The sequence below is a fragment of the Myotis myotis genome, unplaced genomic scaffold, assembly GCF_014108235.1.
Source record: "Myotis myotis isolate mMyoMyo1 unplaced genomic scaffold, mMyoMyo1.p scaffold_m19_p_9, whole genome shotgun sequence".
Classification (NCBI taxonomy): Eukaryota; Metazoa; Chordata; class Mammalia; order Chiroptera; family Vespertilionidae; genus Myotis; species Myotis myotis.
The window spans coordinates 68997034-69010385 of record NW_023416401.1 but is presented as its reverse complement, the minus strand read 5'-3'; the positions used below and the strand labels follow the sequence as shown (position 1 = coordinate 69010385).

Below are 13352 nucleotides of genomic sequence, written 5' to 3'. Positions count from 1 at the left end.
GATTAATATCAGGAAGAAGAAAAGAACTAGGACCTGGAATGTGTCCTTTTAATAGGTTAGGAGAAAATAAGTGCTTTCAATTCTTGGACCTTTTATAAACCCATAAAATCTGGATTTAGTCTCTTTCTACCCTATCCATAGTATTTGTTATTTACTCATTTAAATAGTAGTGCTGTGCTGAACTAGAAGCAAAGTTGGGAACTTATGGATCTACATATAACCTTGATTCAGCCAATGTGCATACAGTCTATCTTTATTATTTACTAGAGGCCCGATGCACGAAATTCATGCAAGAGTAGGCCTTCCTTCTCCTGGCTGCCGGCAGAGGCTTCCCTCTGGCACCCAGGACCCAGGCTTCCCTCACAGCCCCGGCTTCATCTGGAAGGTCGTCCAGAAGGACATCTAGTCTAATTAGCATATTATACTTTTATTATTCTAGATGGATTTTTATTTGCAAATTCACCTTCTCAGGTTATTTGCATGCCTGTGCTTTTTGTTGGTGATTCTGCTGTTTGAAATGGCTCCCTAGCCTAGTGCTGAAGGGTTGCCTAGTGTTCTAACTGAAAGGAGGCTGTGGTGTGCCTTACAGAGAGAATATATGTCTTAGATAAGTTTCATTCAGGCATGCATTATAGTGCTGTTGGCTGTGAGTTGAATGTTAATGAATCAACAATATATTAAATAAGGTGTCTTTCAAAAGAAACACATATAAAACCACAAACCAAGGTTATATATTAGTCCATTGATAGAAATTTAGGGGCCAGAGACGAGCAGAAACTTAATCCCAGTTTCCCCTAAAAGCAGTGGCTCAGTGTTTTTGGCAACCATAGAACATAGCTACTGCAGACAATGAGACGTGACTGTATTAAACATGTGTGACTGCAAGTCAGTGGACTAGGCCCCAGAGATTCAGGGACCAAGAGAACAGTTCCCATCCCCATGGGGCTCCCCATGTTGGAGACATGGACTCGCTGTGGGACAACTGGAGAAAGATGCAGGCAAGGTGCTGAGGAGAGTCTCACACTGCCTGGCTGTGGTCAGGTAATGATATACAGAGCAGTAGCTGGACGCCAGAGGAAGTGATAGAGACAGTTTGGAAAGGATGTACAGCATGCAGGAGAATGTGCTGTAAATGAGGTCATATGTTTATTTTTAAACTGAGCATAATGTTGGCGGGGTTCTGACTCATGGAGGTACCATGTTGTTACAGAAATACACTGTGGCAAAATGCTTCCACCTCTTGCCAAAATGGACACGGGGGAAAAATGAAGAACACTGAAGAGCTCCACCGAAGAGTTGCACAACACAAATAGTAGCCACACTCCTCTGGAGTCCGATTCATCCACAGCCATCGTAAAAAGGTAGGGGAATAAATTATGCTATCGTTTTGCCTTTTAAAATTTTATTGTAAAGTTTGCATATATACCACAGTGGAATAGTATTCGACCATAAAAAAGAAAGAAACTTGTCTGTTTATGACATTGATGGACCTTAAGAGCATTATGCTAAGTAAAATAAGTCAGACTGAGAAACACAAATACCATATGATCTCACTTAAATGTGGAATCTAAAAAAAAATAATAACATTTTTAAAAACTGAACTCATAGATAACAGAGAACAGATTGGTGGATGCCAGAGGCAGGGGAGGGCATAAGGGGTGGGCCAAATGGCTAAAGGGGGTCAAAAGTTACAAACTTCATAAAGTGAAGTATTTCCTGGTATGTAATATACAGTATGGTGACCATCTATAATAATCTATAATAATAAAAGCATAATATGTTAATTAGACCAGACAGCAGAACGACCTTCTGGACGTCCTTCTGGGTGAAGCCGCTGAGACGGAGGCCGAGGCTGAGACGGTTAGGGGCAATCAGGAAGGCAGGCAGAGTGGTTAGGGGCAATCAGGAAGGCAGGTGAGCAGTTAGGGGCAGTTAGGCAGGCAGGTGAGTGGTTAGGAGCCAGCTGTCCCGTATTGCGAGAGGGATGTCTGACTTCCGATTTAGGCCCGATCCTGGGACTAAACCGGCAGTTGGGCATCCCCTGAGGGGTTCTGGATTGCAAGAAGATGCAGACCAGGCTGAGGGACACCCTCCACCCCCCATACATGAATTTCATGCACCAGGCCTCTAGTAGTTAATAATAGCAGGCTGTGTATTTGGAGGTTGCTAAGAGAGTGTATCTTAAAAGTTGTCATCACAAGAAAAAAGAGTTGTAACTATGTGTGGTGAGGGATGTTAACTAGACTTATTGTGATTACTTCACAGTATATACAAATATCAAATCGTTATGTCATACATCTGAAACAAATATAATGTTATATGTCAATTATATCTCAATAAAAAAAGAAAAATATGCAATAGCAAACAAGCAGAAAAATACATTTATTTATTCAACAAATATTTATTGGGTGACTTCTATGTGCCTGCAAATTGTTCTAAGCACTAGGGATATGAGAGTGAACAAAAAAAAGGCAAGGTTGTGGCCTTGAAGGAGCTGACAGTCTAGTGGAAGGAGAAGAGTAAGTAAATAAATGCCAAAAAATTGGAAATCCATGCAGACATTAATAAAGTTTATTAACATGGTGTACAGATAATGAGATAGTGGGTGATTGGGGCTACTTTAGTTCAGGGGTCAGAGAAAGCCACTCAGATAATTTTGAGCTGAGAGTTGAATGATGAAGAAGAGCCAGCTGAGTCAAGGTGTGAAGATCGGACACTTTATGTGCCATGAACCAGGATCTGGATGGATATGTTCAAGGCTCAAAAAGCAGACCTGTATTGCTTTGAGATGGGATTTGCAGAAGCATGAGGTAGGAGATGACATTGGCGAGCCCTTGAGATGTGAAGTTCATTTGACTTCAAAGGAGATAGAACCCTTGGAGAGGCATTAGCTGCCGCCTACCTAGGAGATAATGCAGTTGGCTTAGGGACGTGTCGTTGGGGATAGATGGATTTCGAATATATTTTGCATCTACTTCAGGTAGGTTAAACTAGATAACTGCCAATGCTTTCTATGAATCCCCAACATAATTCTGATTGTCATATGATATGTATGCTGTTCATTTGTGTGTCAATATACAATACTCAAATGGTAATTTACTTTGCTGTTTGAAAGAACAGCTTATGGTGTATATGTTTGTGGCCTTGCTTTTGAAACTTAGAGGGGGTTGATGTCAAATTGTGAAAAGAAATAAAATTATTCCCTGAAACCTCGTGTTCTAGGCAAGTTGTCTTATAACACCTGGCAACTGGAGCCTTCCAGAAGCTGTTGCAACTCCTCTCCTCCTCATTGCCTGGTTTCTCACTTCTGAGAACATTGTTGCCCAGAAGAGGAGAGGTAGGCAGTGTGAAGGGTGTTCTTCCTGATAAGAAACCTGTGAGTAAGTATTTCAAGGACTAGAGCAGTGGTTCTCAACTTTCTGGCCCTTTAAATACAGTTCCTCATGTTGTGACCCAACCATAAAATTATTTTCGTTGCTACTTCATAACTGTAATGTTGCTACTGTTATGAATCATAATGTAAATATCTGATATGAGGATGGTCGTTCGACCTCCAAAGGGGTCGCGACCCACAGGTTGAGAACCGCTGGGCTAGAGGTTTAGACTTTAAGACTGAAACTTTATATTGGATTATTCCTAGGTGGGACATTGAGGGAAAAACTAAAATACTACTTAAAATTGGTGTTTTAAAAAGACAAGAATATGTGGATTTAACAATGTTGGCCAGAGAAACTAATCCCCCCCACAGTGAGGGCTTCCTATGCTGAAGTATGTGCCCATTGTACAAGAGGAGGGGTCAGAGGATAAGGAATTAGGTGATGACCTTAGCAGGTCGCACCAAGATTTTAATAATCCAGCAACCTTTGTTGGAACATAAAACAACCACAATGTTTTTGTTCAGAAAAATTTTCATAACTCAGCCAAACAACATTTTAAGAGCCCTGCTTTCCAGTTCTGACAACTTTCTGAAATAGCTGTAAATTGGGGTGCTATACCAACCCTCCCTCCCTTTACCCCAGGCCCTATAAAAAGGCTTTGGTTGTCAGAAACCAGCCTCAGTGCAGCGATTCTACAGTGTCAGGCAATTGAAAAACATGTAAAGCTGTGATAAAGGCAAAGGATAAAGAATAAGGTACATCAGGAAAAAGCAAGTCTGGCAAACATCAGAGAGGACTGAGGCTTGCTGGTACAGCTCCCAGGGTCCTTTCTCCATCACACACTTCATTTTCTGGTCACGAACCACCGAAATACATGTGCGACACCTTCGTCTCAGGGGAGCCAAGGCTCAAGCTCACTGAGGGGCATTTTATATCTCACAGCTCCAGTAGCTAAAAGCAGGCTTTGTGAATAGGTAAACAGGTTCAAACCATCAATCCATATAGTTTCAATAAACAGTGTAGACAAGCTGGTGCAGGATGCCTCTGGGGGGATTTGGGACTTTTAACAGCATATTGTAAATCACTAGCTGGTGCATTTCACTTCTGTCTTGGCCAAGAATCAATACCGTGGTTCCAGGTGCCCTTTAAGGTAAGCACAGAGGTACCCAAGATCAACTGCAATTTAACCCTCTCTTCACATATTCAGAGAATTGAGCCATGTGAATACATATGAGAAGACCTAAAAATGTTGTACCATATTCTTGATTGGTCTTGTCATATACTAGGTTGGATACAACCTTTTGATTAGCTGGGGAGATCATTAAAAGGCTAGGAAGAAGTAATTTGACTCTGGGGCAACAAGGATAAAATAAAACAGAAAGAGTAGTAGTGTCGTAGGTTGGATTCCATACAATCAGATGGTAAGACAAAATATTTGAATATTATTTGGAAGTTAATGCCAGTATGCTTTTGTAGGGAGTGGAGATGTGAGATGGAAAAAGAGAGGAGATAGAAAAGGTGCATTGTCACTGCTGTAACCAAGAGGAGCATAACAACTCCCAGGTATTTGTCATCTACCATATATGTAGACCAAGGGGACTCCAGCAACCAGGGGAAGCTCTTAGGCAAAGAGTCCTGAGTATTTGCCATTGGAAGCCACCATCAGGTCAGCATGCACAGAAATTATAAATTCCAAGGGGATATGGGTGCAACACCTGTAGTTTCTGCTATAAGAAGTGTTACAACAACAATGCTGATAATCAAGATCATGTCCCTAGAGCTGTTGTTTATTGAGTAACTGTAAGCCATGTGCTATACTAAATGCTTATGTGCATTTTATCATTTAATTCTTACTTGTTGAGCATTCACTCTATGCCAAGTTGAGGGAGGTGGGGATATATATCTTATCACTACAGTCCTGCAGCATATCCTATTCTAGTCTTCAGTTTATAGATGAGCAGATAAGGTCAAGCAAGGTTATCCTATTTCTCTGGAATAACACATATAGGAAACAGAATTGGGATTCAAGCTCTGGTGTGCCTCCAAAATCATCCCTTGGGCATCATTGTAACCCTTAATTAAGTAATTAATTATTGATATTTATTCTGATTGAAGAGTTGGCAGTTGCTACTTATATTTTTTTCCCTATTCTCAAGGAGCTCACACATTTGTGGAAGAGAAAGACAGGAAAATGTGTAGTGATGTAAGGGCTATAATGGAAGTATGCTATACTAGTAGCTGTCAGTAGAATCAAGAAAGGGATGATTAGTTGGTGCTGCCTAACAAGGTAACACCATGACTTAGTGGCTCAAAACAATAAGCATTATTGCTTATGAGTCATGGGTTAAATTGAGAAGGTCTCATCTGGCCAGGTTTTTGACAGATCTTAGCCAGGTTCACTCATTCATTTGCAATCAGCAGAACATTGGCTGGAGGACTGAATAGTCTACATGATTAGACATAGCTAAGCTCATTTCTCCAGCAGGCTCAGTTCTCCAGCAGACTAGGTTTCTTCACACAGTGGCCAAAGAAGGTTTAAGAGAGTGAACTAGCCTTAGACAGTTTGGCTCAGTGGATAGAACGTCGGTCTGAGGATTGAAGGGTCCCAGGTTTGATTCCATCAAGAGCACATACCTGGGTTGCTGGCTCAATCCGGGCCCTGGTTGGGGCACATGTGGAAGGCAATCAATCTATGTGTCTTTCTCACATTGAAGTTTCTCTCTGTCTCTCCCCCTCCCTTCCACTCTCTCTAAAAATCAATGGGAAAATATCCTCCAATGAGGATTAACGAGAGAGAGAGAGAGAGAGAGAGAGAGAGAGAGAGAGGAGAGAACAAAAGTGTGCAAGCTTCTTGAGGCCTAAGCTTAGAACAATTACTTCTGCAGCATTATATAGGCAAAGGAAATCACAGGACTACCTGGAAATAGATTCTCCACCTCTAGGTGAGAGGAGCTTCAGGGTCACATTTCAGAAGGACATTGAGCAAGAAAAGGAAGATCTAGGTTGCAGTCTACCAAGAATAGAAACATCCAGATTAAAGTTCATGGGGTGAGTAGGTGTTCCCGAGCCAGAAAAAGTAGAAAGCCATGTAAGGCAAGAAAGAAGTATGTTCAAACACAGAAACATAATGTCCCATAATGCTGTCAGGTGACTTGGCAATTAAGGCACATAGTGGTGAGGGAAAGAGAAGGGTCAAGCACCATGAGATAACAAGAAATATATAAAACTAGAGGCCTGGTGCACAAAATTCATGCATGGGCCTCAGCCCAGCCTGCACCCTCTCGAAATCCAGGACCCCTCGGGGGATGTACGACTGCTGGTTTAGGCCCAATCCCTGTGGGCCTAAACCGATAGTTGGACATCCCTCTCGCAATCCGAGACCGCTGACTCCTAACTGCTTGCCTGCCTGCCTGATCACCCCTAACCACTCACCTGCCTGCCTGACCACCCCTAACCACTTGCCTGCCTGATCACCCTTAACCGCTCGCCTGCCTGCCTGATCGCCCCTAACTACTCGCCTGCCTGCCTGATCGCCCCTAATTGCCTCTGCCTCAGCCCCTGCTGATGCGGCTTCATCCAGAAGGATGGCCATAATGACATCCGGAAGGTCTTTGGCTCTGGTATAATTAGCATATTATGCTTTTATTATTATAAATGTACAAGAATTCAGGAAAATAAATGTTAACTTGCAGGCAGAATAATATGCTTATGAAAAGGTGATAAGCAAATGGAAAGATAAATGAGCGAATGGTTGGGTGGACAGATTACTGTACCAGTATGGTTAAGATTTTTCTCTTATGAAAGGATTTGTAGGATTTCATAAAGGAAAAGAGGGAAGAGAGATGGAGGGGAGGGATGGAAGAAGGAACTACTCTGGAGAAAAAAGTGAGTTTAAGAGGCAGAGCAGCATTGAGCAGACCGTCAAACTACAGTGGGAACCCTGGGGAAGGTTGGAGGGGGGGCGTTGGAGATCAACCGAAGGACTTGTATGCATGCATATGAGAATAACCAAAGGACACAAGACACTGGGGGGTGGGGGAGGCCGGGGAATGTCAAGGGGGGGAAAAAGGAGACATGTGTAATACTCTTTGTAATACTTTAAGAAATAAAAATAAATAAATAAATGTATTTTTCATCATCAAAAAAAAAAAAAAAAGAGTGGGTCTAAATGCAAGGATTTCAGCCTCTGTGTTGGTGGCTTCAGGAAGGTAATGCAAAGGTGCAGATTACGTGATTAAGATCTTTCTGTGTGAGGCACCTTCCGTGAACAGGCTAAACATAGTGAGTGGGTTTCTGTGGGAACCTACCAAGGATTTTTGCATTATGGTCCCATACTGAAATTCCAAGGCTCTGGACTCTCACAAGACCAAGTTTATGGGGCAGGTTTTTATTTGGGTCTGTGCACATGCAATTCCATCGGGATGTGTATGTGAAATGGTAATTTTCAGTTTATGGATTATTTTCACTCTGAGACTGAATTGTGTGAATTAAATAGGAGCCTTATTGTACAGATTTCCTAAGTGACTTTTACTGTTCTCCTGGCCCTGCGTTTGAAGTATGATGTGCTCCCAGGTCACCAGGTGCAGCAGATTTTAGTCTGAGGCTGAACAGACTGACATTAGCATCTCCGGCTCCCTGGAGGCAAAATGGGAACTTGACTGCAGAAATAAATGCTGGCAAGACCCGAGAATGGAGAACCCGGGCCCAAATAGCCACTGTTGTTGGAAATGTTGGTGACTCTTTGTTCGCTATTTCTAAAAAGTGAGATAAAGATGGCACTTTTTAAAGAGGTAAAGTAAACAAACAAAAACACATAGCTAAAGGTAAATAAAAGTTAAAGCCAATAGCAAAGATACAAAATCCAGTGAACACTTTCTAGGAACCTAATCATTGATTAGTTTATTAGTTCTTCTTTGGAGAGCATATGCCTTCCCATTCCATTTCCCTACCTCCCCTCCAAAGATAACCATTATCCTAAGTTTGTGTCAATTCCTGGCTTAAAAAAGAAGCAAACATGAACATGTTATTAATTTTTGCTTCCTTTTGAGCTTTATGATAATGATCTCATATTCATATAGTTTGCAGATTTGCTCATTTCACTGAACACTTATGTGTCTAAAGTTCACCTATGTTTCTACATATAGCTGTAGTTCATGTTTCAGCTAAATAATATCCCATTGTGTGACTATATCACAATTTATTTATTCTCCTGTAAATAGACATTTCTATCGTTTCCATTTTCTGTATTATGAAAATACTATGATCATTTGTTTTTATATCTCCCGGTGCCCGTGCAGCTGTTTTTCAGGTTTACATAGACAGAAAGGGGTTGCTAGGATATGAGATAGGCAGGTGACCAATCATCCCAGTTTTCCTAGATCTGAGGAGTTTCCTAGTTTCCAAGATATTTAGTGCTGAGCAGTCACCATAAATAAGTGTGTGCTCAACTCTTTCCCAAAGACTTGGTAGCAATTTACACTCCCAACTAGCAGTAGGTGGGAATTCCCCTTGAGAGCCATTCTCCCTGTGCATGGCGTTCTCAATATCTGAATTTTTGCCACTCAATTGAGTGTGAAATGGTATCTCACCACGACTTGAGTTCCCTGGTTGCTAATGAGGTTCTGTATCTCTTCGTGTTTTGTTCTCCTTTTGTGTTATCTTGCCTGTGAAATAGCTTCTGTGTCGTCTTTCTGTTGGGTTGTTTTGTCAGGCACATCGTATGCACCTCTCATGCTCCCCTGGCATCACCGGCACCTAGAACAGGGCTTGTCAACAGTAGCACTAATGACGTTTTGGACGGAGTAATTTTTTGTGTGGGGACTATCCTGTGCATCATAGTATGTTTAGCATTATCTTTGGTTTCTACTCACTACTTGCCAGTAGCTTCTCCAGTTGTGACAACAAAAAAATATCTTTATTCATATGTCGCCCTGGGGGACAAAATTGTACCTGGTTGAGAGCTGCTGACAAAGATCCTTAGCAGCTTGTCCTGTGAGAGAGAGCAGTAAAGCAAATGCATTCCCTCTCCGTGTTTCTCTCTGATGGCCCATTCCAAAGTGTATGTCCCTGTACAGCAGTGGTTCTCAACCTTGGCTGCACATTAGAATCACCTGGGAATCTTTTTCAAATCCTGATTTCTGGGCCTCATCCTCTGGAAATTCTGTTGTTGTTTTTTTGTTTCTAATGTTGTGGCCCCACCCCATAACAAAGAAACAGAATTTCCGGAGGATGAGGCCCAGAAATCAGGATTTGAAAAATATTCCCAGGTGATTCTAATGTGCAGCCAAGGTTGAGAACCACTGCTGTACAGCATGCCTAGAGGTGTCCCATGTCATTTAGCAGATGCATTTGATGGCCTACTGACTGTGTTTCTTCATGTCTTAGGCAATGCTGTGGTCAAGATAGTAACACATCACCTTGTTTTGCTTTCTGTCCTTCCCTGCCTCATTTCCTTTCTTGTCTTTCTCCAACCTTAAGATTGCATATTCTAGTTAAAGCATTAGCACTTAATGCTTGCCTCCGGGTCCGTTTCCTAGGGAAACTGAGCTAAAAGAAATGGTTGTAGAAAGGATACCCTGTGGATTTTGGAACTGATTTACTAACCTGTCTGAAAGCGGTAGTGACCACAGTGTGTACATGCATGCACGTGAATGGGTGGTAAATTGGAATGAAACAGCATCACAATTATTTAAGCTCTCACCTGTAGTAAATTGAGATATGACTTAAGTGGAAGGTCAGGTGCTGGGAGATCTAGTAGCTGCAGTTTACAATGAATATAAACTATGAATATAAATGATCATTGCAATGATGATTGGGGAGTAGGGTGACTACTCTCCTCCTTTCTTTTGACCTACAACAAAAAAGTTAGGTGGAGGGTAGTTAATTGCCAACTTCAGGCCTGCTCTGAAAGCCAGAGGTCATCTGTGGCAGCTTTTTATTTAAATTGAGGTAACAGGGGTTTACAGCGTTCAGATGTACAACATTATCATTTGACATTTGTGCTTTCCAACAAAAGGTGGTAGTTTCCATCCATCACCATACTCTATGGCAGCTTTGAAAGAGATGTGTCTCTGGTCATTGCAGGGCAGACTGTGATGAAATCCAGGCCCAGGATCCACTTTAAGGTTGGCAGAGCTGCAAAGGAGACCGCACAGCTTTCTAAGGTCTCCGATGTCAAACTCATGGCCCTGACAAGGATGCTGAGACCTAGGTTGAGTTCATGGGCTCAATGATATTGAGAACCTTGAGTTCCTAAATTCCCCTAAACCATCTTAGAAGACAGGAGCAATGCTTTCTCCCCTGACAGAGGAACAGCCTCCCTCACCTGATGGCTTAAGAGCAGGTGCCTCATAAGATGATTCTTATTCTCCTTAAGACATTTTCTGCTACTCCCAATTGCTCCAAAAGAAGTATCTAGCAGAAGAAATATCATATCAGCCCTTGTCCAGGAAGAAGTTGCTTACCCATTGAAAAATGGAAGTACCTGGCTGATATGTGCCATCAGAGCCCACATGAGAGTGGACTTGGAATGTATTTGGGGGAAGGCAAAATATACTAAAGATGGGTCAGAGATGATTTATTGATACAGGGGCCCTCACTCATAAGTCAAGATTCAATCGATTTGTCAATGACACTTGATAGTTTTTTAGGATGGTTATTTGAAGCCTGTATGCTTTGATAACCCATAGCAAATGGAGAAGACAATTCCACAACTTCTTTGACACAGCCTTGAAAAAGGGGTCAGATGGCCTAGGGAAGAGAGTTAGAATGGATGTTAGGATGGTTTTAGGTACAATCTCAGAACCTATCACTTGAGTATGTGCCTAACTGACTGTGAAGGCCCAGAGGACATTTCATTCCTCAAAACAGTAAAGTGTTCTCTGGAGAGGGCTGTTGGCTCCTTTGAAAAACTAAAGGCTGTCATCAGTAGATGTTTAGAGATGCTGGGAGTTGAGCTTCCTGGTATTGCTGGAGCTTCCTAGTATTGCTACTCAGAGACTGAGTAGTAGCACTACTGTTAGTGATAAAGCAGACTTTACTACCATAATCGGTAGCAAATTTAAAGTGCCACTCAGGGTTCCCTGGAGTACAAAGATCAACAATGGCTCAGAGAGCCTGGAAATCTTTGCAACAAAATAATTGTATGGCTGATTGGGATGCTGCACAATTTGAATAATCAGAAGAGAAAAAAAATCCGGAAAATATGACCATGGAATATCCTTGTCCCTTCCCACGTTCCCACATCTAACTCACTTCACAGATGGCAAAGGAATCATGACAGTCAGCTCATGTTCATCTTTATTCCATTTTTAGTAATTTTTACACTTTATACATTATTATTTTGTATTTATCTGCTACTTATAAGACACGAAGTACCATGATGTAGAAGCCAGTTTGTTAACTTTTATTATTGGTGATGTTTTTCCTTGTGTGGTAGCTAATGCTTGATTATATATGTGGGAATCCTTAGGGCCTAAATTGGGGATGTTTTTATGGAGAGTATTGCTTTGTTTCCTATAAATAGAGTCAGGGGTAACTTTCACCTTCTTTCAAAGTTCCATTCCAGGTCCTGTCTCTCAGGCTTGCTTAATTGCCCTGCCTTACTTTGGGAAGGGTCTAAGGCCAGGTCTCTGGATTAGTGTTGTTATCGCCACGTTCCCTTAGGTCTCTCCTGCCTTTTGCATTAGTTTATTCTCTCAATGGGTTCTCCGGTTCCATTTCTCTCTCATGTATTTTGGTGGGTCAAGGGATGTTCAGATAGTTCCTTGACAATCTAGTGACCTCATTTTTCATTTTAAAAATGTATCCGGGATATATTTGTATTTTAGCATAAGGAATCTTCAGATTATCTAGACTGCATAATATCAAAATGAAGTCACTTTGGCTCCCTCCTAACATCTTTGGCAGCATGAAAATTACTAAATGCAGTTAGAAACTGCCCAGTGCACCAATCATAATGGAATTGGGTTTGGTCCAGGAAGTATTTAATTGAACAGATCAGAAGGACTGCTTTTCTCACTGTCAAATATCCTGCTCACATGGTTAATAGATTTTATCAGAATGCTGAGCCTGTGGGTGCATATCCTGAGTGAAGTTTCCCCAGTGAAGCAAGCTCAGCTGGCTCTTCTTTCCATGCATTTCCTCTTGGACATTTAACGCTGAGACTCAACATATGCTGAGCTGTCCCTCTTACTTCAGCCTTTTATTGGAAGCAGGCTAGTCTATAGTACTTTTTAGAACAATCTCCTCATATTTCATACTTTGAGATCTAAAAAGACAACTTCTTAACAAACACTCTCATCTTTGGTATTGCCAAGTTCCTGTATTTTCAATGAGAGAAATGTGAATGAACTTGACTGACAAGTCATGGCGTTCTCATGCCCACAGAGACCAAGCAGTATAAAAAGCAGTACGTGGTGGTGGGAACTGTGTAAACAGGGAAAGCTATGCCTTTCGAAATGCAGTGGCACTTAACCCAAGTCTGTTATTTCTTGATGGGAATGTAGCGCAGGTTGACTAGATGTCTAATTTTTTTAAAGAGAAACTAGAAAGCTGGATTTTTTGATATTATATCTGCCATTTTTTAAACATTGATTTATTTAAAATAAACAAAAATATTCAAGCAACAAAGAACCCGATTGTGTAATGAATCAAAAAACATTTGTAGGCAACCTGCAAACTTAATTTACCCTGCAGACAGGTTCAAATAAACGACATGTAGCTTGCGATTGATGAGTTTCAGAAAGTAAATCCTATCTGCATGGCAATTTGATTATTGTGTGTCAAAGAAAATAACTTTTATGTCTTATTTTTGCTTTTGCTTTCTGGGTTTTTTGCTTGGTGTTTTTTTTCTCCTTAGTAAAACTTACAAGCCTAATGGATACTATATTGACTAAAGCTACAGGCACAGCAAAGATTCTGTGTGTGTAACATGGAAACAACTTAGACTCTCAACAAAACTACGCTATGACTCAT

At 41.3% G+C, this 13352-nt stretch overlaps 1 protein-coding gene across 2 annotated transcripts in view; it reads left to right on the top strand.

Annotated features, from left to right (window-relative positions):
* PAK5 (p21 (RAC1) activated kinase 5) overlaps positions 1–13352 on the top strand; it is a 241786-nt gene that overhangs the window by 103390 nt on the left and 125044 nt on the right. For both annotated transcript variants that reach the window (XM_036323648.1, XM_036323647.1), the window contains exon 2: positions 1211–1361. The gene's annotated coding sequence lies outside the window, so the exon portion shown is untranslated. The remainder of the gene's footprint in view (positions 1–1210; positions 1362–13352) is intronic.